The sequence below is a fragment of the Saccopteryx bilineata genome, chromosome 4 (genome assembly GCF_036850765.1).
Source record: "Saccopteryx bilineata isolate mSacBil1 chromosome 4, mSacBil1_pri_phased_curated, whole genome shotgun sequence".
Classification (NCBI taxonomy): Eukaryota; Metazoa; Chordata; class Mammalia; order Chiroptera; family Emballonuridae; genus Saccopteryx; species Saccopteryx bilineata.
This window is the reverse complement of record NC_089493.1, coordinates 197,166,333-197,193,500: the sequence shown is the minus strand read 5'-3', so window position 1 is coordinate 197,193,500 and position 27,168 is coordinate 197,166,333. Positions and strand designations below refer to the sequence as shown.

General features: G+C 46.1%; 1 protein-coding gene and 1 non-coding gene across 2 annotated transcripts in view; both read left to right on the top strand.

The window, feature by feature from the left end:
- Window positions 1–27,168, top strand: part of SDK1 (sidekick cell adhesion molecule 1) — a 771,944-nt gene that overhangs the window by 255,735 nt on the left and 489,041 nt on the right. The gene's annotated exons all lie outside the window — the stretch shown is intronic.
- On the top strand, window positions 9,914–10,038 carry LOC136337128 (small nucleolar RNA SNORA28). Its single transcript, XR_010731828.1, has one exon. It is a non-coding gene; the product is annotated as a small nucleolar RNA SNORA28 (small nucleolar RNA).

Here is a 27,168-nt window from a genome sequence, read left to right as displayed (position 1 = left end):
AAAGTCTTTGAACAAAAGACTCCCACTGATCCAGATGGCTCACTCATTTTTTTTTTATTTTGTATTTTTCCAAAGCTAGAAGCAGGGAGACAGACAGACTCCCGCAGGCGCCCGACTGGGATCCACCCAGTATGTCCACCAGGGGGCAATGCTCTGCCCATCTGGGGCATCGCTCCATTGCAACTGGAGCCATTCTAGTGCCTGAGGCAGAGGCCATGGAGCCGTCCTCAGTGCCCGGACCAACTTTGCTCTAATGGAGCCTTGGCTGTGGGAGGGGAAGAGAGAGACAGAGAGGAAGGAGGGGGGGGGGTGGAGAAGCAGATGGGCGCTTCTCCTATGTGCCCGGGCCGGGAATCGAACCCTGGTCCCCCGCACGCCAGGCCGACGCTCTACCGCTGAGCCAACCAGCCAGGGCCTGACCTGAGGATTTCTCTCGGCACGACTCACACAGGGCCTTCACATTTTCACGGTCTAAAGCTGCGGGAGGTGGTATCAGAGGCCAAGCTACAAAGAGCCTGTGTTCTCCTCCCCTGAATGCACTGTTTCTAACAAGCTGGCTAAAGAAGTTTTCCTGACGACGGATTCGGATGAGATGCATGGTGGCTCCCCCACCTGGCATTTAGAACAACACGGTTGTACAAGGATCCCTGTAAGTTAGGAACACTTCCCTTTCTTACCCATTTTTTTTTTCTTTTTAAATTCACATGTGCTTTTTATTTTCTTGTTCAAATGAATCGAGAAAAAACGAACTTAACAGAAATGCCAGTGGGGAAAAATACACAATCATAAATATTTCAGGTCTCTGGTTTTCAACGGCCCACAGCTCGCTGTTGACGTCATCCATCAAGGACCGACAGCCGTGCGCTCGCTCTGCACCTGCCGCCGTGGAGCCGGCGTTCACCCGGGGAACAGACTCTGGTGTTTCACGCTGCACGGGGGCCCTGGTGAAAAATGTCTCCCAGTGAAGCTCAGGCCAGACTGTACAATTTCCAAAAAGACCTTGCCATTATCGGCTTTGACCCTTACCTCTAAAACAACATTTTCTGTGTCCTCAAGGAAAAGGTGCTCATCCCGGGAAATATTTTGGCATATTCTTCTGTAGGTTCTAAAAAGCAAAAGTGCTATGCAGGCATTTAGTCCCAGCCCAGACGTTGAAGTAGCTAAACGACTAACTTCCTGCCCCCAGACTGACTTTGCGAGAAGCTCACGGGAAATGCGGGCGCTAAGAACCCACGCCCAACCTTGGCATCACGAGGGAGCAGGTGGCGGTGTTTGTGGAGAGGCCGCCAGAGGTGTTGCAGGAGGAGGAGGAGGAGGGCAGCTTTATTTTTTTTAACTATTTTTAAAATTTGTGGTAAGATAATATGTAACCGGAAATTTGCCTTTTTCAACCGTGTCTCAGTGTTCAGTTTGGTGGCACCAAGTACTTCCAACTAAGGTCTGGTTTGCCTTCTGATATTATTTCCAACCAAATTATCCCGCAAATGTAATGAGTATCCTCAGCTGTGCAAGGCCTTACGAAGCTTCACAGGAAGACGACCCCGCTGAAGTGTGCTGGGAGGGGGGATTTAGTGCAGGATGGCAAATGCAGAGCAGCTCCAGGTCCCAGAGGGAAGGGAGAAAGGGGGACCTGACCCCCTAGGGAAGCTTATTGGTGCTGGTCAAGGGACAGAAGATAAGACGGTGTAGTAACCAGACTGATGTCCTTTGTTCAAGGGAAAACCATCCGTGGCTGGTGAGGGCAGAGTCTCACATCATTAGAGCACCATTCCCAAAGGGTGTGGGGCAAGAGTGAGCTTGTCGGAGAGAGTGAGAAGGCGCAGTAGGGGCAGGGCGCAGTGGGCTTGGGGCGGGGCCTTCCTGTGAGGGGCGTGGTCCTGATTTCTGGGGTGAGGTGAGCTGACTGAAGCTGAGGGGAAGACTGTGATTGTTGTGTGTCAGTCTCCCTTGACAGGTGTTTCTCGTCAGGGCAGGCTGACTTAGGTTTTGATTTGTGTGACACGGGCTGGAACCACTGGGTTAGCTTCCATATTGCTGATCCCAGTATACAAAATAATTTTCTCAGTGCCTTTAAAAACATCAAGGACTGAAGAAAAGAAGCCACAGGCATATTGAGACGAATGTTCTTGATACGACCCGCGTGGTTGGGTGGAGAGGGAGACCCAGGGACCAGACAGTAGGGTAAGTAAACATAAAGAATGATCTTAAAGGCAGAAGCACGAAAATCAGAAGGTGCAGCTCCGACACCCGCAGAGGAAAATTGATCCATCTAATCGGACCTAGGAAAAGGGCGTGGGCAGGGGGGAAGGGAGTGACAAGTGAGTACATGAAAAGGAAAATATGAAAAGAGTGTCCAGAATCTAATGTGACCACAATTACAGTATATGTTCCTGGGCGATCCACGATAAAGAGAAATTCTCAGACTGGATGGGAAAACAAGATGCAGAAGTGAGTTATGTAGCCGAAACATTTTTCTAAAAGAAGGGCAGAGAAAGGTTGAAATAAAAGGATAGAAAACAGAAACACGACTCAAATAGGAGCTAAGAGAAAGTAACTTAAAGTAAGCACTGCCTAAGGAAGGAAGAGGGATGAACCACAGTGATAAAAGGAACGTTACAACAAGAAAGTGGAATCATCAGAAAAAGAGGTCTCTAACGATAGAGCCTGAAATCCACCAAGCAGCAATCAGCAGAACTGCAGACAGAAAATCACAACTGAATCTGAAGATTCCTAACACTCTGTTCTCAGAAACTGACAAGTCCTGCAGTCAGAAAATAAGCAGTTGTGCAGAAGACCTCAACAACACAATTAATAAGCTTGAGCTTTAGAAATATGTCTAAAACTATATATTCAACAGAGAGTGCGTACTTTTACCTTTTATGGGAGGATAATAAAAAGAAACCATGTACCATGCCATAAAAGAAGCCTCAATAATTTCCCAAGAATGAACTTTACACAAATTAGGTTTCCTCAGCAGTGTGCAATGTAATAAAAAATTACTAACAAAAGCTAGTCCCCACCCCCAAACATAATTCCTCATGTTTACAAATTAAATAACATGTTTCTAAATCACTATTGGGTTAAAGAGGAAATAGAAATGAAATTTTGATATATTTGGAACTGAAAGATAATGGAAACTGTAAATGTCAGAATTGGGGGATATAGTTCAAGCAGTGCTTAAAGGGATTTGTGTCTGAAGTCCATTTATCATTAAACAAGAAAGGTTAAAAAATAAAAAGCAAGTGAGCCAATTATTCAACTCAAACATTGGCACACAACAAAACATATAAACAAACCAACCCAGGAAACGATAAAGGTAAGTACCGAAAACAATGAAATACAGAATTACAAGGACACTGAATGATAGAGAAAAGTTAAGAAAATCAGAAGCTGGGAGCAGACAACACCAAACCTAGACTCAACCAGCCCTACAAACAACACACCCCAAAACACAGACATAATGAGAAGACAGAGAAGTGCAATCCAAATGAAACCACAAGAGAAATCTCCAGAAAAGGAGCTGAGTGATATGGAAATAACCAAACTGCCAGATGCAGAATTTAGAATAATGATTGTTAGGATGATTAGGGATCTTAGAACAACAATGGATGGTCATTAAGAACACCTAAATAAAGAGATAGCAAGTATAAAACAGGACATTGAAATATTAAAAAAGAATCAGTTAGAGGTGACAAATACAATATCAGAAATGAAGATCACAATGGAAGGAATTAAAAGCAGGATGGATGAAACTGAGAATCAAATCAGCGAGTTAGAGGACAAGATAAATGAAGGCACGGAAGCAGAGCAGAAAAAAGAAAACAGACTCAAAAAGTCTGAGGAAAGTCTGAGAGAGCTCTGTGACAACTTGAAGAGAAATAACATCCACATTATAGGGGTTCCTGAAGGAGAAGAGAAAGAACAAGGGATACAGACTTTGTTCAATCATATCATAGCTGAAAACTTCCCTAAATTGATGCAGAGAAGGGTCTCACAAGTTCAAGAAGCACAGAGAACTTCATTAAAGAGAAACCCAAAGAAACCTACAGCAAGACACATCATAATTAAAATACCAAAGCTAAGCAATAAAGAGAAAATATTAAAAGCTGCTAGAAAAAAAAGGCTATCACCTACAAAGGAGCCTCCATAAGGATGACATCTGACTTCTCAACAGAAACACATGAGGCCAGAAGAGAATGGCAAGAAATATTTAAAGTAATGCAGATCAAGGGTCCTACAGCCAAGACTACTTTATCCAGCAAGGCTATTATTTAAAATTGAAGGAGAGGCCCTGGCCGGTTGGCTCAGCAGTAGAGCGTCGGCCTAGCGTGCGGAGGACCCGGGTTCGATTCCCGGCCAGGGCACACAGGAGAAGCGCCCATTTGCTTCTCCACCCCTCCGCCGCGCTTTCCTCTCTGTCTCTTCCCCTCCCGCAGCCAAGGCTCCATTGGAGCAAAGATGGCCCGGGCGCTGGGGATGGCTCTGTGGCCTCTGCCTCAGGCGCTAGAGTGGCTCTGGTCGCAACATGGCGATGCCCAGGATGGGCAGAGCATCACCCCCTGGTGGGCAGAGCGTCGCCACTGGTGGGTGTGCCGGGTGGATCCCGGCCGGGCGCATGTGGGAGTCTATCTGACTGTCTCTCCCTGTTTCCAGCTTCAGAAAAAAGAAAAAAAAAAAAAAGAAAAAAAAATTGAAGGAGAAATAAAAAGCTTTTCAGACAAAAAAAAAAAAAAAATCAAGGAATTTATTACAACCAAACCAATGCTGCAGGTAATGTTAAGGAGCCTGTTGTAAACAGATCAAGGTGGGGAAAGAATATAGCAAAAGAGGAATACAGCTTTAAAGAATAAAATGGCAATAAACAACTACATATCAATAATAACCTTAAATGTAAATGGATTAAATTATCCAATCAAAAGACATAGAGACTTTGTCTTTTGACAAAGGTTAGCTGCTTGGATAAGAAAACGACCCATACATATGCTGTCTACAAGAGACACACCCTAAAACAAAAGATGCACATAGACTGAAGGTAAAAGGATGGAAAAAAAATATTTCATGCAAATGGAAATGGAAAAAAAGCTGGGGTAGCAATACTTATATCAGACAAAATAGACTTTAAAACAAAGGCTATAGTAAGAGATAAAGAAGGTCACTACATAATGATAAAGGGAGCAATCCAACGGGAAGATATAACTATTATAAATATCTATGTACCTAATATAGGAGCACCTAAATATATAAAGCAGACTTTGATGGATATAAAGGGTGAGATCAACAGCAATACTATAATAGTAGGAGATTTCAATACCCCACTAACATCACTAGATAGATCCTCAAGAAAGAAAATTAACAAAGAAACAGCAGACTTAAAGGACACACTAGATCAACTTGATTTAATAGATATCTACAGAACCTTCCACCCTAAAGCAGCAGCATATACATTTTTTTTCAAGTGCTCATGGTACATTCTCTAAGATAGACCACATGTTAGGGCACAAAAGCAGTCTCAACAAATTTAAGAAGATTGAAATAATATCAAGCATTTTCTCTGATCACAGTGGCATGAAATTAGAAATTAACCACAACAGAAAAACTGAAAAATACTCAAAACACATGGAAACTAAACAGCATGTTATTAAATAATGAATGGGTTAACAATGAAATCAAAGAAGAAATAAAAAAATTCCTAGAAACAAATGATAATGAGCAAACAACAACTCAAAATTTATGGGGCACAGCAAAAGCAGTCCTGACAGGGAAGTTCATAGCACTACAGGCATTCCTTAAGAAGCTCGAAAAAGCTCAAATAAATAACCCTTTATCTAAAAGAACCAGAAAAAGAACAGCAAGTAAAGAAGGAAGGAAATAATAAAGATCAGAGTGGAAATAAATGCCATAGAAGCTAAAGAAACAATACAGAGGATCAATGAAACCAAGAGCTGTTTCTTTGAAAGGGTAAACAAGATCAATGAACCTTTAACAAGACTCACCAAGATAAGAAGAGAGAGGACTCAAATAAATAAAATTAGAAATGAGAGTGGAGAAATAACAACCGACACAACAGAAATACAAAATATTGTAGGAAAATACTATGAAGAACTGTATGCCAAAAAATTAGACAACCTAGGTGAAATGGACAAATTCCTTGAAACAAAAATCTTCCAAAAATCAATCTGGAAGAATCAGAAAACCTAATCAGACCGATTACAACAAAAGAGATAGAAACAGTTATCAAAAAGCTCCCCAAAAACAAAACTCCTGGGCCCAGTGGTTTCACTGGTGAATTCTACCAAATATTCAAAGAAGAACTAACTCCTATCCTTCTCAAGCTATTTCAAAAAATTCAAGAGGAAAGAACATTTCCAAGTTACTTTTATGAGGTGAGCATAATTCTGATTCCAAAACCAGGCAAAGACAACAGAAAGAAAGAAAATTATAGGTCAATATCCCTGATGAATTTAGATGCTAAAATCCTCAACAAAATATTAGCAAACCGGATCCAGCAATACATGAAAAAAATCATACATCATGATCAAGTGGGATTTATTCTGGGGAGGCAAGGATGGTACAACATTCGTAAATCAATTAATGTGATTCACCACATAAACAAAAGGAAAGAGAAAAACGACATGATAATTTCAATAGATGCAGAAAAAGCATTTGATAAAATCCAGCACCTAAGTATGATCAAAACTGTTAGCAAGGTGGGAATACAGGGAACATACCTCAACATGATAAAGGCTATCTATGAGAAACCCACAGCCAACATCATACTCATTGGGCAAAAATTAAAAGCAATTCCCCTAAAATCAGGAACAGGGTAGGGGTGCCCCCTTTCACCACTCTTATTCAACATAGTCCCGGAAGTCCTAGCCACAGCAATCATACAAGAAGAAGAAATAAAAGGCATTCAAGTTGGAAAAGAAGAAGTAAAACTATCATTATTTGCAGATGATATGGTACTGTATATAGAAAACCCTAAAGTCTCAGGCAAAAAACTACTGGACCTAATAAATGAATTCAGCAACGTGGCAGGATATAAAATTAATACACAGAAACCAGAGGCATTTTTATACACGAACAATGAACTGTCAGAAAGAGAAATTAAGGAAACAATCCCCTTCACTATTGCAACCAAAAAAAAAAAAAAACCTAGGAGTAAATTTCACCAAAGAGGTTAAAGACTTGTACTCAGAAAATTATAAAACATTGATAAAAGAAATCAAGGAAGACACAAACAAGTGGAAGCATATACCGTGCTCATGGTTTGGAAGAACAAATATAATTAAAATGTCTATATTACTCAAAGCAATTTATAAATTCAATGCAATACCAATTAAAATAGCAATGACATACTTCAAAGATATAGAACACATATTCCAAAAATTTATATGGAACCAAAAATTAACACAAATAGCCTCAGAAATCTTGAAAAAGAAGAATAAAGTGGGAGGTGTCACATTTCCTGATATCAAGTTATACTACAAGGCCATTGTACTCAAAACAGCTTGGTACTGGCATAAGAACAGGCATATAGATCAATGGACCAGAGCAGAGAATCCAGAAGTAAACCTACATCTTTATGGACAATTGATATTTGACAAAGGAGGTAAGAGCATACATTGGAGTAAAGACAGTCTCTTTAACAAATGATGTTGGGAAAACTGGACAGCTACCTGCAAAAAAATGAAACTAGACCACCAACTTACACCATGCACAAAATTAAACCAAAGTGGATAAAGGACTTAAATGTAAATAGTGAAGCCATAAGTATCCTAGAAGAAAATTTAGGCAGTAAGCTCATCGACATCTATTGCAGCAATATCTTTGCTGAATTATCTCCACAGGCAAAAGAAATAAAAGATAGGATAAACAAATGGGACTATATCAAACTAAAAAGCTTTTGCAAAGCTAAAGACAATATGAACAGAATAAAAAAACAAACTATACAATGGGAGAATATATTTGACAATACGTCTGATAAGGGATTAATAACCAAAATTTATAAAGAACTTGTAAAACTCAACACCAGGAAGACAAACAATCCAATAAAAAAAATGGGCACAAGAAATGAATAGACACTTCTCCAAAAAGGACACACAGATGGCCAATAGGCATATGAAAAAATGCTCAACATCACTAATCATTAGAGAAATGCAAATTAAAACTACAATGAGATACCACCTCACACCAGTCAGAATGGCGCTCATCAACAAAACAACACAGAATAAGTGCTGGCGAGGATGTGGAGAAAGGGGAACCCTCCTGCGCTGCTGGTAGGAATGCAGACTGGTGCAGCCACTGTGGAAAACAGTATGGAGATTCCTCAAAATATTAGAAATGGAACTGCCCTTTGACCCAGCCATCCCACTTTTAGGAGTATACCCCAAGGACACCATATCACCGACTGAAAAGAAGAAATGCACCCCCATGTTTATGGCAGCATTGTTCACAATAGTGAAGATCTGGAAACAGCCCAAGTGTCTGTCAGTGGACGAGTGGATTAAAAAGCTTTGGTACAGCCCTGGCCGGTTGGCTCAGTGGTAGAGCATCGGCCTGGCGTGCAGAGGTCCCGGGTTCGATTCCCGGCCAGGGCAACAGGAGAAGTGCCCATCTGCTTCTCCATCCCTCTCCTTCCTCTCTGTCTCTCTCTTCCCCTCCCGCAGCCGAGGCTCCATTGGAGCAAAGATGGCCCGGGCGCTGGGGATGGCTCCTTGGCCTCTGCCCCAGGCGCTAGAGTGGCTCTGGTCGCGACAGAGCGACGCCCCGGAGGGGCAGAGCATCACCCCCTGGTGGGCAGAGCATCGCCCCCTGGTGGGCAGAGCATCACCCCTGGTGGGTGTGCCGGGTGGATCCCAGTTGGGCGCATGCGGGAGTCTGTCTGACTGTCTCTCCCCGTTTCCAGCTTCAGAAATCACTCATTTGAGGAATCCAAGGAGTAATGTGAACTGAGGAACGGAATAGAGATAGAGGAGGGATCAAAGGGACGAGAGGAAAAGAGGACAGAGGGAAAGGGGATGATAGGATGGGATAAACCTGAAGGGAAGGGGGGAGGGTGCTATCGGGAGGGGGGCAAGGGAGATGTTGAGGGGAATAGGGGGGAGGGAGGATGCATTCGGGGTGACTCTAGAATCTATGTGAACACAATTAATTAAAAAAAAAAAAGCTGGCTCTTTGAAAGACGAATAAGACAGTGTTAGAACTGTCAGGAGAAAAAGCAGATAACTGGACTAGGCCAAGGTAAGATCAGACCACTCCGTGGAAATCGTCAAAGAGCTTTTGTCTCAAATTTCCAGGGAGAATCTCGTCGGTGAGAACACGGTCAACGTTTAAGGCAGTGACTTCTCACCTTTCACAGACTGTTCCACAAAATTGTGCGTCGAGAGAAAGATGCCCAGCATGTTTCGCAAAGCTTCGGAAACCACCCGGAAATGCATGAGTATACTTCTTCACATTAAAGGAATGAAAGAAAAAAATATGCTTCTCTCAAACGGTTGTAGCTAAAGCATCTAATAGAGTTCAGCAGCTACCTGGGATTTTAAAAGCACACACATGTAATATTACTAGGAATGGAAGGGACCTTCCTTTAGGTTACATATTAAAAACTCTATCAGAGGTTATACTTACCAGAAACTTTAAATGCCCTCTAATACAGAGAAGAATACAAGCACACCACCACTGTCCGTCCTAGTTTCGTGCAGGGAAACAACAAATAATTCTCGGTTTTCCAGAAGAAAGAGAGGTGGTACCTTAGATCAGACAGTGAACACGTTGTCGGAAGGGGCCGCTGTCAGGGACAGGCCTCAAGGTCAGACCACTGTAGTCACAATCCAGGAGACAGAAAGTTGCTGCTGCTTTCACGGTCACCACTATTAGCTTTTTACCCCTAAAAACTGGTGACCAGGCTTGCAAGCAACACTCTGTGGCAGATGCAAAACTGTCTGACACAATTTGAGCTTGCTATACTAACAAAGTCTAACCTATTCGGGTATTCTCTCCTCCATGAGACAAAAACTTTATATAGACTTAAACAATGTAAAAAAAACAAAAAAACAAAACAAAAAAACAACAACTGGTGACTAGGCTCCAGAATGCAGACGCAGGCCCCACAAACACATCCCCAGCCTGGCTGTCCACTGTCCACTCGAGCAGGCAGGTGGCTTCTACATTGCCTTTCTCTTTCAAATCTCACGAGAGTGCATCTCGCTGACAGATCTCAGGTTGCCTCCAGAGTCTTAGCCGGGAAGGAGTCTAAGAAATGCAGGTTTTGGATTTCTGGACCTAGCCGGATACAGGGAGAGAAGAATGGAGTTTGAGAGATCCAGTCGAAAGTGCCCACCCCCATCTGCCCACTGTCTCTGCTGCCCTTAGCGTAGCGTTGATGTCCCGGTGAACACTGCCCAGGAAGAAGAGGAAATGACGCCTAAGTATCGGCAGGAATAAATTATCATTGTTTATGGACAATATCGTCATCTTCACCATCAATGTAATAAGCTGATTATTAGAACTAATGAGTATGGTGACATCGCTGTATATAGGATCCGTCTATAAGAATCAATATAACTGATCTATACCAGTAAGATCCGATTAAAATGCAATAAAACATACTGCCCATAATAGAACAGAAGCTATATAGTGCCTATGAATTAATCAAGAACGCACAATATCCCTTTAGAGAGAAATTTTAAAACTAATAAAAGACAGTTATGTGATGTAGTATTAAAAAAAGGTGTCAGTTCTTCCTAAGCTATCTTGAAATTCAACTCGGTCTATTCAGAATTTTACTTGTCTGTTTTTAAGGACTTGATAAAAAAAACTTTTAACAGAAGCACTTAGAGAATTGATAAACTTCAACAGGAGCATAAAGCCGTAGGGAACACAGGGGCACCTTTGGTGACGCTGGGACAGATGGCACAATGAGAGAGGGTACAGGCGTCCTCTCTCATTGTAGCAAGTCTGTGTGTTTAGAATCGCAAGGCTCTCCCGCAAAACTGAATGAAGGGGATGGTGATTTCAACAGAAGTGTGTGTGAGAGAGAGAGACGGAGGCATCAGCTGTACACAAGCGGAAACCCAGGCGGCTAACCAGCACATGATGAAATCATCAAACTCACCGGTAATCAGAGAAGTGAGAACTGATGCACGATGTGACAGTCGCTGCTAAGCTAGTGAGAGTTAGAAAGCTGAACGAGGCGCTTGCCAGGGCGGGGGGGGGGGGGGGGGGGGGACGGTGTGAGGACAGGGATTTTTGTGCCCTGGGGTGGGCATGGAGCCTCCTTCCTGCGGCGGTTTGGGAGAGCCGTCTGAAGGTCTTAATCCAATTAGGACCATGCGCTCTGTGGCCCACCCAGCACGCCTTCTCCTGGGTATACACGCCAAGGACATTGTCGATAACTGAGGGAAGGGACAGGCACGAGGCTTGTGGCAACATTACCTCTAGACAGGGAGGCAGGAAGTTTTTTGGGGGGTCCTTTCTAGGGAAGCAGTGGGGGGGGGGGGGAAGATGTGGAGGCCAACGTGGAGCACCTGGGGGCGGCCGCTGTGCCCAGGGGCGTGGTTAGATGTTACCAGAAGGAAGGAGGCGGGGAAAGGGAAGCGGCAGAATACTGTTAGTAATTGCTCTTGGCAGGGGTTGTGGGATGAGCCGGGGGAATGGATTTAAATCAATCCCATCTGTATAAACAAAAGGGGGCCCCCCTGCACGGGCCATTAATAAAATGCCATGCGTGGAAGCGTATGTATGCTTAATTAAAAGCCTCTGCCCCTGAGGTTAGGAGGGAAAGAAGAATAGGTGCATTTTCTCCTAATTGTTATTTTCTACACCTACGGTTGAGATCTCAGTATGTATTTAATGGTGCGTCCTGGTCTTGTGCTTTAACACTATCTCTCACACGGTTAACATGCTTTGAAAGCAGATGGGTTTCGATGAGTATGGGATATTCCCCTTGTGGGTGCAGAGTAACGTGTTGGAAGCTGCCCTCTGCTGTGAGGTATTTAGACGGTTTTACAGTCTGTAAAACACAGCCTCACGTTTCAGGTTATCTATTATACTTAGAAAGAGCAGTGCTCCACTGGTTGCTGTGTAACCTCGGGGCAAGGAATTAACCTCTGTGTCTCACTTCCTCCACGGATCGTTGCGAGAACTTAACGGCTGAACCCTATGACCGGATCAGAGCACGTCTGCCACACAATAACCCTCTTAATACATGGTAGCTATTACTCGAGGGTTATTTCTAGAAACAGAAGCGCTGGGTTAATTGGTGTGAACTTTTCTTGTAGAGCTCATCGTCATTGGTTCGTTCAATAAATATTTATTGAGTGCCCATTGTGATGTCTTGGCATTTAGACAAAGTAGGCAACGTACACACACACACACACACACACACACACAAAGAATCCTTGCCCTGGTGGAACTAAACGATCACCGTAAAATTTTTAAAAAGTAAACGAGACACAGGATACGTTGTACGTTAGGAAGCATGACAGGTCACAGCGAGGTGGTGGGCGTTGGTGGTGGTACGCTGATTCAGCCGTGCCCAGGCTTGGGTCATCCGCTCACCTACCTTCCCCGTTCTTCATTTTGTTTCCATTCCCCAGGGGTCAGTTATGGGAGGCTAACCCCCAAGGCTTTCCTGGTGTTTGTTCACTCTGGTTCCTCACGGGAGTGGGGTTAGGACGGCTGTGCATCTGCTGGTCTGCCACCCACCGTCTCTGTGGATTGCCAGAGGGGCCGTCGCCGAGAGGTTTGCTGTTCGAACTGGTGTTACTAGTGGTCATACAGGCGTCCGTTCACGTCCTCTGTTGGGCAGCCACTTTAGACAGCTCCGTGACACCATCCAGGTGAAGGTGTCTTCCTCCTCCATGCCCCCGTCACTCAGGGCACGTCTGCTGTGGCCGTTGTCACTCAATCATTCTTCTGCGCGCTCTACCCTGCATGTTTTTCCTCCTCATTAGATTTCAGATTATTCTGGTCAGGGACGATGAGTGGTTCATCTCTGAATCCCTCCAATGATTAATATTCAAGGGGTTTTTGTCGAATAGAATTTTTTTTATTTTATTTATTTATTTTTTTTCTGAAGCTGGAAACGGGGAGAGACAGACAGACTCCCGCATGCGCCCGACTGGGATCCACCCGGCACGCCCACCAGGGGCGACGCTCTGCCCACCAGAGGGCGATGCTCTGCCTCTCCGGGGCGTCGCTCTGCCGTGACCAGAGCCACTCTAGCACCTGGGGCAGAGGCTAAGGAGCCATCCCCAGCACCCGGGCCATCTTTGCTCCAATGGAGCCTTGGCTGTGGGAGGGGAAGAGAGAGACAGAGAGGAAGGAGGGGGTGGGGGTGGAGAAGCAAATGGGCGCTTCTCCTATGTGCCCTGGCCGGGAATCGAACCCGGGTCCCCCGCACGCCAGGCCGACGCTCTACCGCTGAGCCAACCGGCCAGGGCCTCGAATAGAATTTTGACTCCTCCCCCCCTCGGTGTCTTTTGGGCTTCCTTCTGGTAAACATTCCGAGTGTCCCCGAGGTTAGTCATGACCACATTCCAGAGGACCTCAGGAGCGATTTGCACCAGCCGTCCATAGCCAAGAGCGGAACCTTGGCAGATGAAGCCTTTCTATAATTTATGACTCTACCTTTGGTGACACTGAATAGATGTGGCCTCTGGCATGCTCCCTGATAATGAAATGATTTTTTTCCCTAAATTGACCTCATTCAGAGAGTCTGTGATGGGGAATGGTGGTCACCAGGCTCCTGCAAACACCAGTCACAGTGCAACAACCTGCTGCTGCCTAGGAGTTTATGTGCATTTTATGTCGTTGATATGTAGAAAATATTTTTCCAAAGAAACTACAAATTGCCTTATTAACTTTTTTTTCACTATACAACCTTTATCTTCAGTTTAACTTCTGATTTATTCCCAACTGTTTAGCATGGCATATATATATATATATATATATATATATATATATATATATATATATATGGTCTACCAGAAAGTTCTGTCCATTTTTGGAATAAAACAAAATACATATTTTTCTTACCGTCAATAAACTTTATTAAATAATATAATTGTCATTATTATTAATGATTTCTTGCCAGCGTGAGGGCAATTTGTATATCCCCATTTTTGAAAAACGTTTTATCTTTTGATGCGAAAAATTGAACCAGTGCTTGTTTGATATCTTCATTTTTGAATTTTTTGCCCTTCAAAAAATTTTGTAAGGACAAAAAACAAGTGATAGTCGGAGGGTGCTAAGTCCAGGGAATATGGTGGGTGCGACAGACATGCTTCTGTAGCATTTCTTCCTTGTTGAAATTCGTAAAAATTACAGTGGCGTCAATGAACTTTATCAGTAGCCATGGGTACACTATCACTTAACACATAAGACTAATGTGAATCCACTTTGTTTTAGCTAATTCGCTATGTCAGTATGTATACATTAAGTGATAAAAATAGAGAGGCACACATGCACCAAATAGACATGTGCTTACGTGTCGAAACTTGTGATAGAAACGGACAGAACTTTCCTGTAGACCTTATATATATATATTTAATGCCACACTGCTGCAATAGGTGGTTATTTGGACTGTAATTTTCTCATTTGTAAAGTAAATGAGTTTGTAACTTTTATATTTTCTTTGCTCATTGAAAAATGTATATCTTGCTTAGTTTTAAAATGCATTTAAAGTTGGTGAGAAAGTTAGCCCTGGCCAGTTGGCTCAGCGGTAGAGCGTCGGCCCTGTGTGTGGAAGTCTCGGGTTTGATTCCCGGCCAGGGCACACAGGAGAAGCACCCATCTGCTTCTCCACCCCTCCCCCTCTCCTTCCTCTCTCTTTCTCTCCTGCAGCCAAAGCTCCATTGGAGCAAAGTTGGCCCCGGGCGATGAGGATGGCTCCATGGCCTCCACCTCAGGCGCTAGAATGGCTCTGGTTGCAACAGAGCGACGCCCCAGATGGGCAGAGCATCGCCCCCTGTTGGGCTAGTTGGGTGGATCTCAGTCGGGCGCATGCGGGAGTCTGCCTGACTGCCTCCCCGCTTCTCATTTCAGAAAAATACAAAAAAATAAAATAAAAATTTGGTGAAAAGGATACAGAGAAAACAAGAAACATGTATCGGTTAGAAGTGAGGAGAACAAGACAACAAGAGGCTGGCCCACAAGCTGGAACCAGATGTGAGCTGATAGAAGGATGCGGGGAGCACAGGTCATTTGCCAGGACCGAGCCCCGTTTTGGTTGTGGGCTGCAGAGCCGCCAGTAGGGACAGGAAGCCCAGCCGGCTGCCTGGCTCCCCGAGCTCAGCAGATGAGGAGTCTTTGTTTCAGAGAGGAGCACAGCTGTTGGCGGTAGTGGGACCAGAAAACTTATTTTTATTTTTGAGAAGTTGGGTGTGGAGTGCACTGTGGTTTAATGAGATGTGTCTCAGTGGCATCCTTCTGAAGCCTGTGAAAGGTCTCGAAGGGCGGCCCGGCTCACTGTCTGTCCACAGAGCAGTGAGGTCACCCTGACCCAGCAGCAAAGCCTCCTTGCTCGGGCCTGCGGGTTGCGGGTGAACCCAGCCGGAGGGCCGGGGCGTCTGTGCGCGGGCACTCTCTGGCCTCTGCTCTGCCCTTCGGAAAGGAAATTCACTCCGATTGCGCGTTACACATTTGTTACTCAGAGAGGAAGACTTTGACTGAAAATCTGCTGGGCTGGCTCTTTGTGACGCTGACACTGGGTTTTCTAGTTGAGTAGAAACTGTGTCGGGGGGGGGGGTGTCCTTTGGCCACTTCCTCCCCGAGGCGCAGTGTCTTTCTCCAGCTCTGGCCTTCCGAGGGTCATTTACTCCTTATCACTCTGTTTTCCTCACCGTCCGGAGTTCCCACCGGCAGACAGCAGCTCCATCATCTGAGAGGCAGGACTGAAGCCAGGGACCCCGCCTTCCCCGCGGGAGCCCCAGGGTCCTGTTGGCTGGGGACAAGCCTTCGGCCGCCACTTCCCTGCTCTCCTCAGCCTCTTCCCCAACAGCAGGGACCCCCATGGAACCCCTCGCTGCTGGGAGGATCTCTCAAAGTCTCTTCTCTGGAGACGCTTCTGTTTTCTAATGACAGTTTTATTTATAACAACACAGCCGTTAACCTGCACCACAGACACAGAGGGCAGCGGCCTGGCCGTGGCCCACAGCAGGGCATGCCGAGGCTCGCGGAAGGGGTGGGGGTGGGGGGCGGGGGCGGGGGCGGGTTTCCACACAGACGGGAGCCCTCCCCCCCCCAAGGCTTTTCCAGCTTTGCTCCACAAAGGGCTTCATTGGACCACAAATGAACGTTCTTTATTTTGCTCACTGATTTCTGTGAACACATAAATGCCCAGAGTCCGTCGTGACCATGCTGGGCTCGCTTACTTTGCAAGCGCGCGCGCCCGCGTCTTTAATCTCCGGTGATTTGTGTGTTTACCGCCTGCGGTGTGGGATTCTGTCAGAACACGGACCGAGAGGCGGTACTTAGAGTGTACACTTGTTTTGTGTTTTCCCAGTGAGCTCAAGTTTTATGATTTTCTCCTCTATTTTACCGTTTTGTTTTGGGGGGCGGTAAACAATACTCAGAGACTGAGATAGTCTCTGCCCATAGCTTAGAGAGCAGAGAGGTTCCCTGTAGGAATTATGATAATGTCACCAGCCAACAGCATATATATATATATATATAGATATATCTATATAGATATATCGGAGCCTGTCTCTTTTTTTTTTTTTTTTTTGTATTTTTCTGAAGCTGGAAATGGGGAGAGACAGTCAGACAGACTCCCGCATGCGCCTGACCGGGATCACCTGGCACGCCCACCAGGGGGCGATGCTCTGCCCCTCCGGGGCGTCACTCTGTTGCGACCAGAGCCACTCTATCGCCTGAGGCAGAGGCCACAGAGCCATCCTCAGTGCCCGGGCCATCTTTGCTCCAATGGAGCCTTGGGTGCGGGAGGGGAAGAGAGAGAGAGGAAGGAGGGGGGGTGGAGAAGCAAATGGGCACTTCTCCTATGTGCCCTGGCCGGGAATCGAACCCGGGTCCCCCGCACGCCAGGCTGACGCTCTACCGCTGAGCCAACTGGCCAGGGCCTCAGAGCCTGTCTCTTAATATGCGCCCAGGAGGAACGCTCCCACCCAGGCGTGGACGAGTCACCGGCCGTTCCAGGCAGGGCAGGGGAGAGGAAGTCCGCATGGGGGCTGGTGCTTGGGGGACTCAGCAGGCGGGGGCTGATGTTGCGAGAGCGTGTTGCTGTATCCTTGATGGGCAGGTGTTCTTCTCGGGGCTGCTAGACAGTTTTTATCACTGCTGATAAAAATCACCTTTACCAGGGCAGCAGCTAATGTCCCAAGGGTTTTTGAAAGCCGTTTAGCTCCGCCAAGGGCAGGCAGTCTTGCAGGGACACACAACACCCTCGGGCCGTCCTCACAGAGACTCCAGGTGTTTATAGTCTACACGGCCCTTTCCGGCAGTGGTGTCTTCATGCTCTTACCCGTAAGCCCCAGTGGGGCCCTCTGGGGCTGAGCTGCTGCTGACTGCTGGTCACCCACCTCAGCGGAGACGGTCACCTCCTGACACAGCTGACCCCACTCCTTCAGCAAAGAAGCTTTACTCTCGGAAAAAAAAACAACCCAGCTTCGGTTTGGCCATACACAAGTGTTTTGGAATCATCCTAAACCAATAAATACATAACACTCCTTTAATGAAATTTGGGGTCTTCCTGTTGGAATGTTTCTTTTTAAATTCCTATCGAAGTACCCTAGGTGATTTAATCTAGAGTTGGCTTATTGAAGTTGGTTTTTACTTAAACGAGGTACATAATAGCTAGGATAACCGTCCTTCTCTTTGTAGAGCAGGTGGGGCAGAAGTCGGCTTGTACAGCTGTGGGGACATGGGACAGTCTACACTTGCATCCCTGACGGCTGTATTATTCTCCGTACAAACAAGGGTATATTGAGCCACACTGGATGCCTGTATTTTTTTTTGTATTTTTCTGAAGCTGGAAACGGGGAGAGACAGTCAGACAGACTCCCGCATGCGCCCGACCGGGATCCACCCGGCACGCCCACCAGGGGCGACGCTCTGCCCACCAGGGGGCGATGCTCTGCCCCTCCAGGGCGTCACTCTTCTGCGACCAGAGCCACTCTAGCGCCTGGGGCAGAGGCCAAGGAGCCATCCCCAGCGCCCGGGCCATCTTTGCTCCAATGGAGCCTTGGCTGCGGGAGGGGAAGAGAGAGACAGAGAGGAAGAGGGGGGTGGAGAAGCAAATGGGCACTTCTCCTATGTGCCCTGGCCGGGAATCGAACCCGGGTCCCCTGCACCCCAGGCCGACGCTCTACTGCTGAGCCAACCGGCCAGGGCCGGTGCCTGTATTTTTGAGGTAATAGCTGAGCCCTTAGACAGTCCCCAGTCACCCCTCTTCTCATCCTCTCCCTTCTCTTACCAAGGCTACTCTTCACTTACTATCCTATTAAGGAAGATCTTCAAAATCTGCTCGTTGAACATCCGAATACACCGGATTAACTGGCTAACTACCACCAGTGCCTAACCGTCAAAGGAAGGGCACCTGACTCGCTAAATGAAGCTTACAGATCAGCAAGAAGTGACTGATGCATCTTAATTCAATTCAAACACCATCTGTGGGGTGCTCACTCTTGTTCAAAGTACCGTGGATGAGAGGAAGAGTGACAAGTCAGTCATTTCTAATCTTACGTTACGCACATTCCCGCTTTTTTACTGTCACTTTGCCAGGCTTTTCATTTGTTTGATGGTATTTTGTGAAGTTTTGTAAAGTAGGATATTTTTTTTTTTTAACGAAGGATAGTCCTACACAAAAAAAATGCCTCATGGAAGAGGAGGTAAGAGCTTGTTTGGGGAATTAGGACTCTTTTAGACCTCAGGGCACGAATATGGAATTATATTCATGATGGGGGGGTACCAAGACTTGGGCTTGGTGTGGACATCATGTAATTTCCACAGTAAAATGAAGAGCCCACTGGATGCCCGCAGGGGAGGCAGCCAGAATGTGCCAGAGAGAGCTACAGATTAAATGAGTCAAGCATATGAAAGGTCTTGGCAAAGTCAGTTTACAGTGTGTGTGCTCAGCGAATGGCCACTTCTATTATTTCTTTTTTTTGTTTGTTTGTTGTTTTTTTTTTTTTGTATTTTTCTGAAGCTGGAAACGGGGAGAGATAGTCAGACAGACTCCCACATGCGCCCGACCAGGATCCACCCGGCTCGCCCACCAGGGGCAACGCTCTGCCCACCAGGGGGCGATGCTCTGCCCCTCCGGGGCGTCGCTCTGCCGCGACCAGAGCCACTCTAGCGCCTGGGGCACAGGCCAAGGAGCCATCCCCAGCGCCCGGGCCATCTTTGCTCCAATGGAGCCTCGCTGCGGGAGGGGAAGAGAGAGATAGAGAGAGAGGAAGGAGGGGGAGGGGTGGAGAAGCAAATGGGCGCTTCTCCTATGTGCCCTGGCCAGGAATCGAACCCGGGTCCCCTGCACGCCAGGCCGACGCTCTACCGCTGAGCCAACCGGCCAGGGCCGGCCACTTCTATTATTATATTCTGTTTTTGTTTTATTCCGATGAGGCTGGCTCCATGGAGACCGACGGACGCTCCTCAGGGGCTCCGTATCCGGTGCCTGTTGTGTGACAGGCACAGTGCTGGGTACAAGGGATTTCACTGTGAACAAGACAGGCCTCTCATTGCCCCCAGAGAGCTTTCCGTGCTGTGGGGGATTCAGACCGGGTCCCCGGGCTGAGCGGTGTTCAACGTGGCGGTGCATGCGACACAGGGCGCAGAGAAGAACTCCCGTGTCAGGGCGTTAAACGTGGCGGTGCATCGACACAGGGCGCAGAGAAGAACTCCCGTATCAGGGCGTGTTTCGGCTGCGGGGCAGGTGAGAGCAGGCGAGGGCAGCAGTGTTCCCACAGAGGCAGCAGCCCAGTGACCCCCCCCAGCCGTGAGGAGAAGCACGGGGTACCCCAGGACTCCTGCGTACAGCCCGGGTGGGGACCGTAGGGGCCACGTGGGCAGTGCTCCTAGCTTTCTCTCAGAGTGGTGGGGACCATAGACATGAATTTTAAAGACTTAAGATTTCTCTGGTCTCATAGTGGAAGATAGGCTGGGCTGGGTTGGGGCGGAGGGTGGGGGAGTTGCTGCAGAACCAGAGACTGTGGTAGAATTAGGGCCAGAACCGGGACAGGGGCCCGGCATGGAGCAGCTGTGACTGGGGTGGGGGTGGGGCTGGGGGTGGGGGTGGGGGGCAGAAGAACGCAAATGACCCCACGGAGGCCTGGGCAGTGGGCAGGGTCGAGCTGGGAGGGCTGAGAAGAGGGCGCTGCGCTGTCGGGCCCGTGGTGGGGTCCCACACAGGCTTGAGCACCACCAGGAACGGGGGCGGGTCCGTTGGCTGCGGGAAGAGTGAGGCTGAGGGACAATCGATGCAGCTGTCCCCTGGAGGGCAGTGGTGTCCACAGGCGCCCAGCTGTCCCCTGGAGAGCAGCGGTGTCCACAGGCGCCCAGCACCTGGGTAATGAGCACTTCCGCCAAAGCCGGCCTTTCAGTAGGAAGAATCATCAAATGATCCTCTCCCCAGGGGTTGGGTGACTTCTGAGGATTCGCTCAGGGACAAAGCCCGGCTGCCGCGCTGAAGGCTGCCTGGGACCCAGCTGCCTGGTGGTGGCTGCGGTCAGGCTAATTGTGATTCTCTGAGGCACGCAGGGGTGGGGGGTCCCGTGCAGCCCCCCCCCCCCCCCCGCCGTTCTGACCGGTCCCCCTCTGGTTCCAGTGCTCGTTAAGGAACCAGGGAGAGGCAGAGGGGGACGGAGGCCTGGACACAGGCACACTCTGAACATCTACTGAAGGCAGGCCTGGATTTTAGGGGCTGTTCTTCGCAAAGCTGGTGTTTCCACCTGGGTTCTGAGGATCAGGGTGTGTGTGTGTGTGTCACAGGATTCCAGATTGTTCGCTTGGACGATGTGGACAGACTGGGCTATGGAGCCGCGGGCTCGCCGCCCTTCCACAAGCAGACTGTGTTGTCCCCGTTTGAGTGGGTTTGGACGCACTCCTTCCGCTGTTGTTAACTGAAGCCAGAGCTGGGGGTGAGGGGACCAGCGGGGCCCGGGTTCTGGTTCCGGGGAGTAGATGAGTCCGGGGAGAGAGCTCGGCCTCCTCCCCGTGGGGTTCTGGTTCCGGGGAGTAGATGAGCTCAGCCTCCTCCCCGTGGGGTTCTGGTTCCGGGGAGTAGATGAGCTCAGCCTCCTCCCCGTGGGGTTCTGGTTCCGGGGAGTAGATGAGCTCAGCCTCCTCCCCGTGGGGTTCTGGTTCCGGGGAGTAGATGAGCTCAGCCTCCTCCCCGTGGGGTTCTGGTTCCGGGGAGTAGATGAGCTCAGCCTCCTCCCCGTGGGGTTCTGGTTCCGGGGAGTAGATGAGCCCGGGGAGGGAGCTCAGTCTCCTCCCCGTGGGGTTCTGGTTCTGGGGAGTAGATGAGCCCGGGGAGGGAGCTCAGCCTCCTCCCTGTGGGGTTCTGGTTCCGGGCAGCAGATGAGCCCGGGGAGGGAGCTCAGCCTCCTCCCCGTGGGGTTCTGGTTCCGGGGAGTAGATGAACCCGGGGAGAGAGCTCAGCCTCCTCCCCGTGGGGTTCTGGTTCCGGGGAGTAGATGAGTCTGGGGAGGGAGCTCAGCCTCCTCCCTGTGCCTTTGACTCTGGTCAGTGCCCCCGGCTGGTGCCGGGTGCCGGGTGTAGGGGTGCAGCCCCCACCTCCCACCCCACGGCACCCCACTTCACACGTGCACAGTCCCCGCCGCTGAGGGAGCACATGAGTGGATGCAGCGCTCACCGCCCAGGCTGCGTGACCTCAGGAGAAAGACCGCACGTTCAACGTGACGAAGCAAACCAGTGACTGAAACCAAATAAAGCAACAGGTGATAAAGGGGGGGGAAGGAAGTTGGAAAGAAAGTCTAGTGAAACAAGTAAGATCGTAGCTCTCAGATTAGGAGAAGAGGTCGTTAATAAGGCTCAGAAATGACGGACGACGTAAAAGGCACCTCCCCTGAATTAACAGAAAACGTCTGAGCAGGGCTCTCGTGTCGGAGCCACTTGGCAGCTGGACGTGCAGGAGAGGAGTTTTCCCAGTTGCTTGAGTGATCACTGCCTGACACTCACTCGTGAGGAGCCCAAAGAATGCCTCTGCGGCTTCTCAGAAGAGAAGTTCTGACGTTTACACTGAGATCTGTCTTGGTCTGCTCTGGCCCTCATAACCAAAGACCATCGACTGGGTGGCTTACACCACAGAAATCGATGTCTCACGGTTCTTGGAGGCTGAAAGTCCAGGATCAAGGTGTTGGCTAATTCGGTTCCTGGTGAGAGTTCTCATCTCGCTGTGTCCTCACGTGGGGGTGGGGGTGGGTGGGGGGGAGGAGAGCATTTTCGAGAGCCTTCAGGGTCCTCTTAGAGGGTGCTGATCCCATCGTGAGGACGGTGCTCGTGACTTAAAACACCTCCCAAATGTCTCCTCTCCCAAGTACCATCACCTTGGGGGTTAGGGCTTCCACAGATGAACTCAGGGGGGTGGAAACATTCAGTCCATAACCACATCTCATTTGATAATTGTTATTTAGCCTAAAAGAATACATTTATGCATTTGTTGGAGGGGGAAATAAAAAACCTATCACGCGGGCTATAAAGTAAGTCGTTCTGGCCGTCTTTTGGTTTCTCAAGATCAAGAAAAATAAATCTAGAAAATAATAAAATTCCATTAACTAAGAGCTTCAAAGGTACCGCCTTAGTAAAAAGGCAGTCAATCTGTTTAGAGTAAGTTTGAGGGATCAACTTATTAATAGCATTCAAGCCCATCAAGTTCCCTTTGTTCTTTGCGAGTTACGGGAGCGAATTAAAAGCAAGCTTCCCAGTCTATCATGTATCAGCGAAACCCCCAAAACACAATAGCATTTGTCTTGTTAAAACCAGGAGGCTGTAAATGTATTATTTATCTTATATTAAAGGTGCAGGCTCCAGAGCGAGGCCCGTGAATAGCCCAGAGAAACAGGAGATGAAGCCTTTCATCTCTGCTCAGTCCCTTCCCCGTGTGACCCCCGGTCGGCCGTGATTCACGGCTGCTGCTGTTCCGGCGAGTGTGTTTGTTTACCCGGACTATGTTCAAAGGTGAAGAAAAAAAAAAAAAAAAGAAAAGGGAAAAAATGAGGAAAATCAGAGATCTGGCTTTACATTTCAGAACAGGCTTCAGAAATTGTTAATTAGACAAAGCCTCGCCCGTCATCATCCCCAGCCCGCGACAGAATTCTCCATCCAACCAGCCGTGAGCGGGCTCTCCTACGGGTCATTATAAATAATGTAGAACGGGACGTCACGGAAATGGCGCCGTGAGAAGCGCGTCCGACAGCTCTCCCCTAAATCACAACAAATTTATCAACTAGAAACAGAAAAATTTATCCTCGGAGCATTCCGGAGTTCCACACAAACTGAAAGCAAAAGGACTGTTATCACTTGAATCTGAGAGACGAGGGTGTGGAGGAAGCTACCGCAGCGACGCTCATTCAAGCCGCGAGGGAGTGCGCCTGCGTGCTATCAATAAGACCACCCTCAGATGCCGATAAGAAAGAGGAAATCGAATATTATGGATACAAAAGAAAGAGAGGTAACACAAATAGATGTGGAAAAAATCTATGGAGAAAAGACTTAACATATTGGAAGCCTTGGAGCTAAATGACAAAGAATTTAAAATAGAAATCTTAAAAATACTCAGAGATATACAAGAAAACACAGAAAGGCAATATAGGGAGATCAGAAAACAACTCAATGAACACAAAGAATATATTACCAAGGAAATTGAAACTATAAAAACAAATCAAACAGAAATGAAAAACTCAATTCATGAGCTGAAAAACGAGGTAACAAGCTTAGCTAACAGAACAGCCCAGATTGAAGATAGGATTAGTGAAATAGAAGACAAACAACTTGAGGCACAACAGAGAGAAGAAGAAAGAGACTCAAAATAATAAAAAATGAGAAAGCCCTACAGGAATTGTCTGACTCCATCAGAAAGAATAACATAAGAATAATAGGTATATCAGAGGGAGAAGAGAAAGAAAATGGAATGGAGAATATACTCAAACAAATAATAGACGAGAACTTCCCAAGCCTGTGGAAGGAACTAAAGCCTCAAATTCAAGAAGCAAACAGAACACCAAGTTTTCTTAACCCCAACAAACCCACTCCAAGGCACATCATAATAAAGATGACACAAACCAATGACAAAGAAAAAATTCTCAAGGCAGCCAGGGAAAAGAAGAGTACAACATATAAAGGAAGGCCTATTAGATTATCATCAGATTTCTCAGCAGAAACTCTACAAGCTAGAAGAGAGTGGACCCCAATATTTAAAGCCCTGAAAGAGAGGAACTTTCAGCCAAGAATACTATACCCATCAAAGCTATCCTTCAAGTATGAAGGAGATATAAAAACATTCACAAATACAGAAAAGATGAGAGAATTTATCAACAGAAAGCCCCCACTACAGGAAATACTAAGGGGGGTTTTCCAACCAGATTCAAAGAACAAAAGAAAACAACACCACAAGTAACAGCTCCACCAAGAACACAATAAAACCATACTTAAACTGTGACAACAAAGGAAAAAAAAGGGGGGAGAGGATGGAGATTAACAGTAGCAAAGGATGATGAAGTGCAGAAATACTTATAAGATAGGGTACTACAATGAATATGGTAGGTACCCTTTTCATTACTTAATGGTAACCACCCTTAAAAAAACCACCACAAAAACACTTGACTTAAAAAAGGTAGTAACAGAGGAAAGAAGTATGGAACACAAACAAACAAAAACAAATGATAGAAAAACAAAAGAGAAGAATCAAACTAGATACAAAACTAACAGAAAAGCAATTTATAAAATGGCAGTAGGGAACCCACAAGTGTCAATAATTACACTAAATGTAAATGGATTAAACTTACCAATAAAAAGACACAGAGTAGCAGAATGGATTAAAAAAGAAAACCCAACTATATGCTGCCTACAAGAAACACATCTAAGCAACAAGGATAAAAACAAATTCAAAGTGAAAGGCTGGAAAACAATACTCCAAGCAAACAACACCCAAAAAAAAGCAGGTGTAGCAATACTCATATCTAATAATGCTGACTACAAGACAGAAAAAGTACTCAGAGACAAAAATGGTCATTTCATAATGATTAAGGGGAAGTTGAATCAAGAAGACATAACAATCCTTAATATATATGCACCAAACCAAGGAGCACCAAAATATATAAGACAGCTACTTATTGACCTTAAAACAAAAACTAACAAAAATACAATCATACTTGGAGACCTCAATACACCACTGACGGCTCTAGATCGGTCATCCAAACAGAGAATCAATAAAGATATAGTGGCCTTAAACGAAATACTAGAACACCTGGATATGATAGACATCTACAGGACACTTCATTCCAAAGCGACAGAGTATACATTTTTCTCTAGTGTACATGGAACATTCTCAAGAATTGACCATATGTTGGGCCACAAAGACAATATCAGCAAATTTAGAAAAATTGAAATTGTACCAAGCATATTTTCTGATCATAAAGCCTTGAAACTAGAATTCAACTGCAAAAAAAGAGGGGAAAAAACCCACAAAAAATGTGGAAACTAAACAACATACTTCTAAAAAATGAATGGGTCAAAGAAGAAATAAGCGCAGAAATCAAAAGATATATACAGACAAATGAAAATGAAAATACGACATATCAGAATCTCTGGGATGCAGCAAAAGCAGTAATAAGAGGAAAGTTCATATCACTTCAGGCCTATATGAACAAACAAGAGAGAGCCGAAGTAAACCACTTAACTTCACACCTTAAGGAACTAGAAAAAGAAGAACAAAGACAACCCAAAACCAGCCGAAGAAAGGAGATAATAAAAATCAGAGCAGAAATAAATGAAATAGAGAACAGAAAAACTATAGAAAAAATCAATAAAACAAGGAGCTGGTTCTTTGAAAAGATCAACAAAATTGACAAACCCTTGGCAAGACTCACCAAGGAAAAAAGACACAGGTCTCAAATAAATAAAATCAAAAATGAAAGAGGAGAGATCACCACAGACATCATAGAAATACAAAGAATTATTGTAGAATACTATGAAAAATTATATGCCACCAAATACAACAATCTAGAAGAAATGGATAAATTCCTAGACTTGGAAATGGAACAATACAACCTTCCTAGACTGAGTCATGAAGAAGCAGAAAGCCTAAACAGACCAATCAGCAGGGAGGAAATAGAAAAAACTATTAAAAATCTCCCCAAAAATAAAAGTCCAGGCCAAGATGGTTATACTAGTGAATTCTATCAAACATTCAAAGAAGACTTGGTTCCTGTTCTACTCAAAGTCTTCCAAAAAATTGAAGAAGAAGCAATACTTCCAAACACATTTTATGAGGCCAACATAACCCTCATACCAAAACCTGGCAAGGATGGCACAAAGAAAGAAAACTACAGACCAATATCTCTAATGAATACAGATGCTAAAATACTAAACAAAATACTGGCAAACCGAATACAACAACATATTAAAAAAATAATACATCATGATCAAGTGGGATTCATCCCAGAATCTCAAGGATGGTTCAACATACGCAAAACGGTTAACGTAATACACCATATCAACAAAACAAAGAACAAAAACCACATGATCTTATCTATAGATGCAGAAAAGGCTTTTGATAAAATACAACACAATTTTATGTTTAAGACTCTCAACAAAATGGGTATAGAAGGAAAATATCTCAACATGATAAAGGCCATATATGATAAACCATCAGCCAACATCCTATTAAACGGCATAAAACTGAGGACTTTCTACCTTAAATCAGGAACAAGACAGGGTTGTCCACTCTCTCCACTCTTATTCAACGTGGTGCTAGAAGTTCTGGCCAGAGCAATCAGACAAGACAAAGAAATAAAAGGCATCCATATCGGAAAAGAAGAAGTAAAGCTATCACTTTTTGCTGATGATATGATCCTATACATCGAAAAACCCGAAGGACTACACAAAAAGATTATTAGAAACAATAAACCAATACAGTAAGGTCGCAGGATACAAAATTAACATACAAAAGTCCATAGCCTTTCTATATGC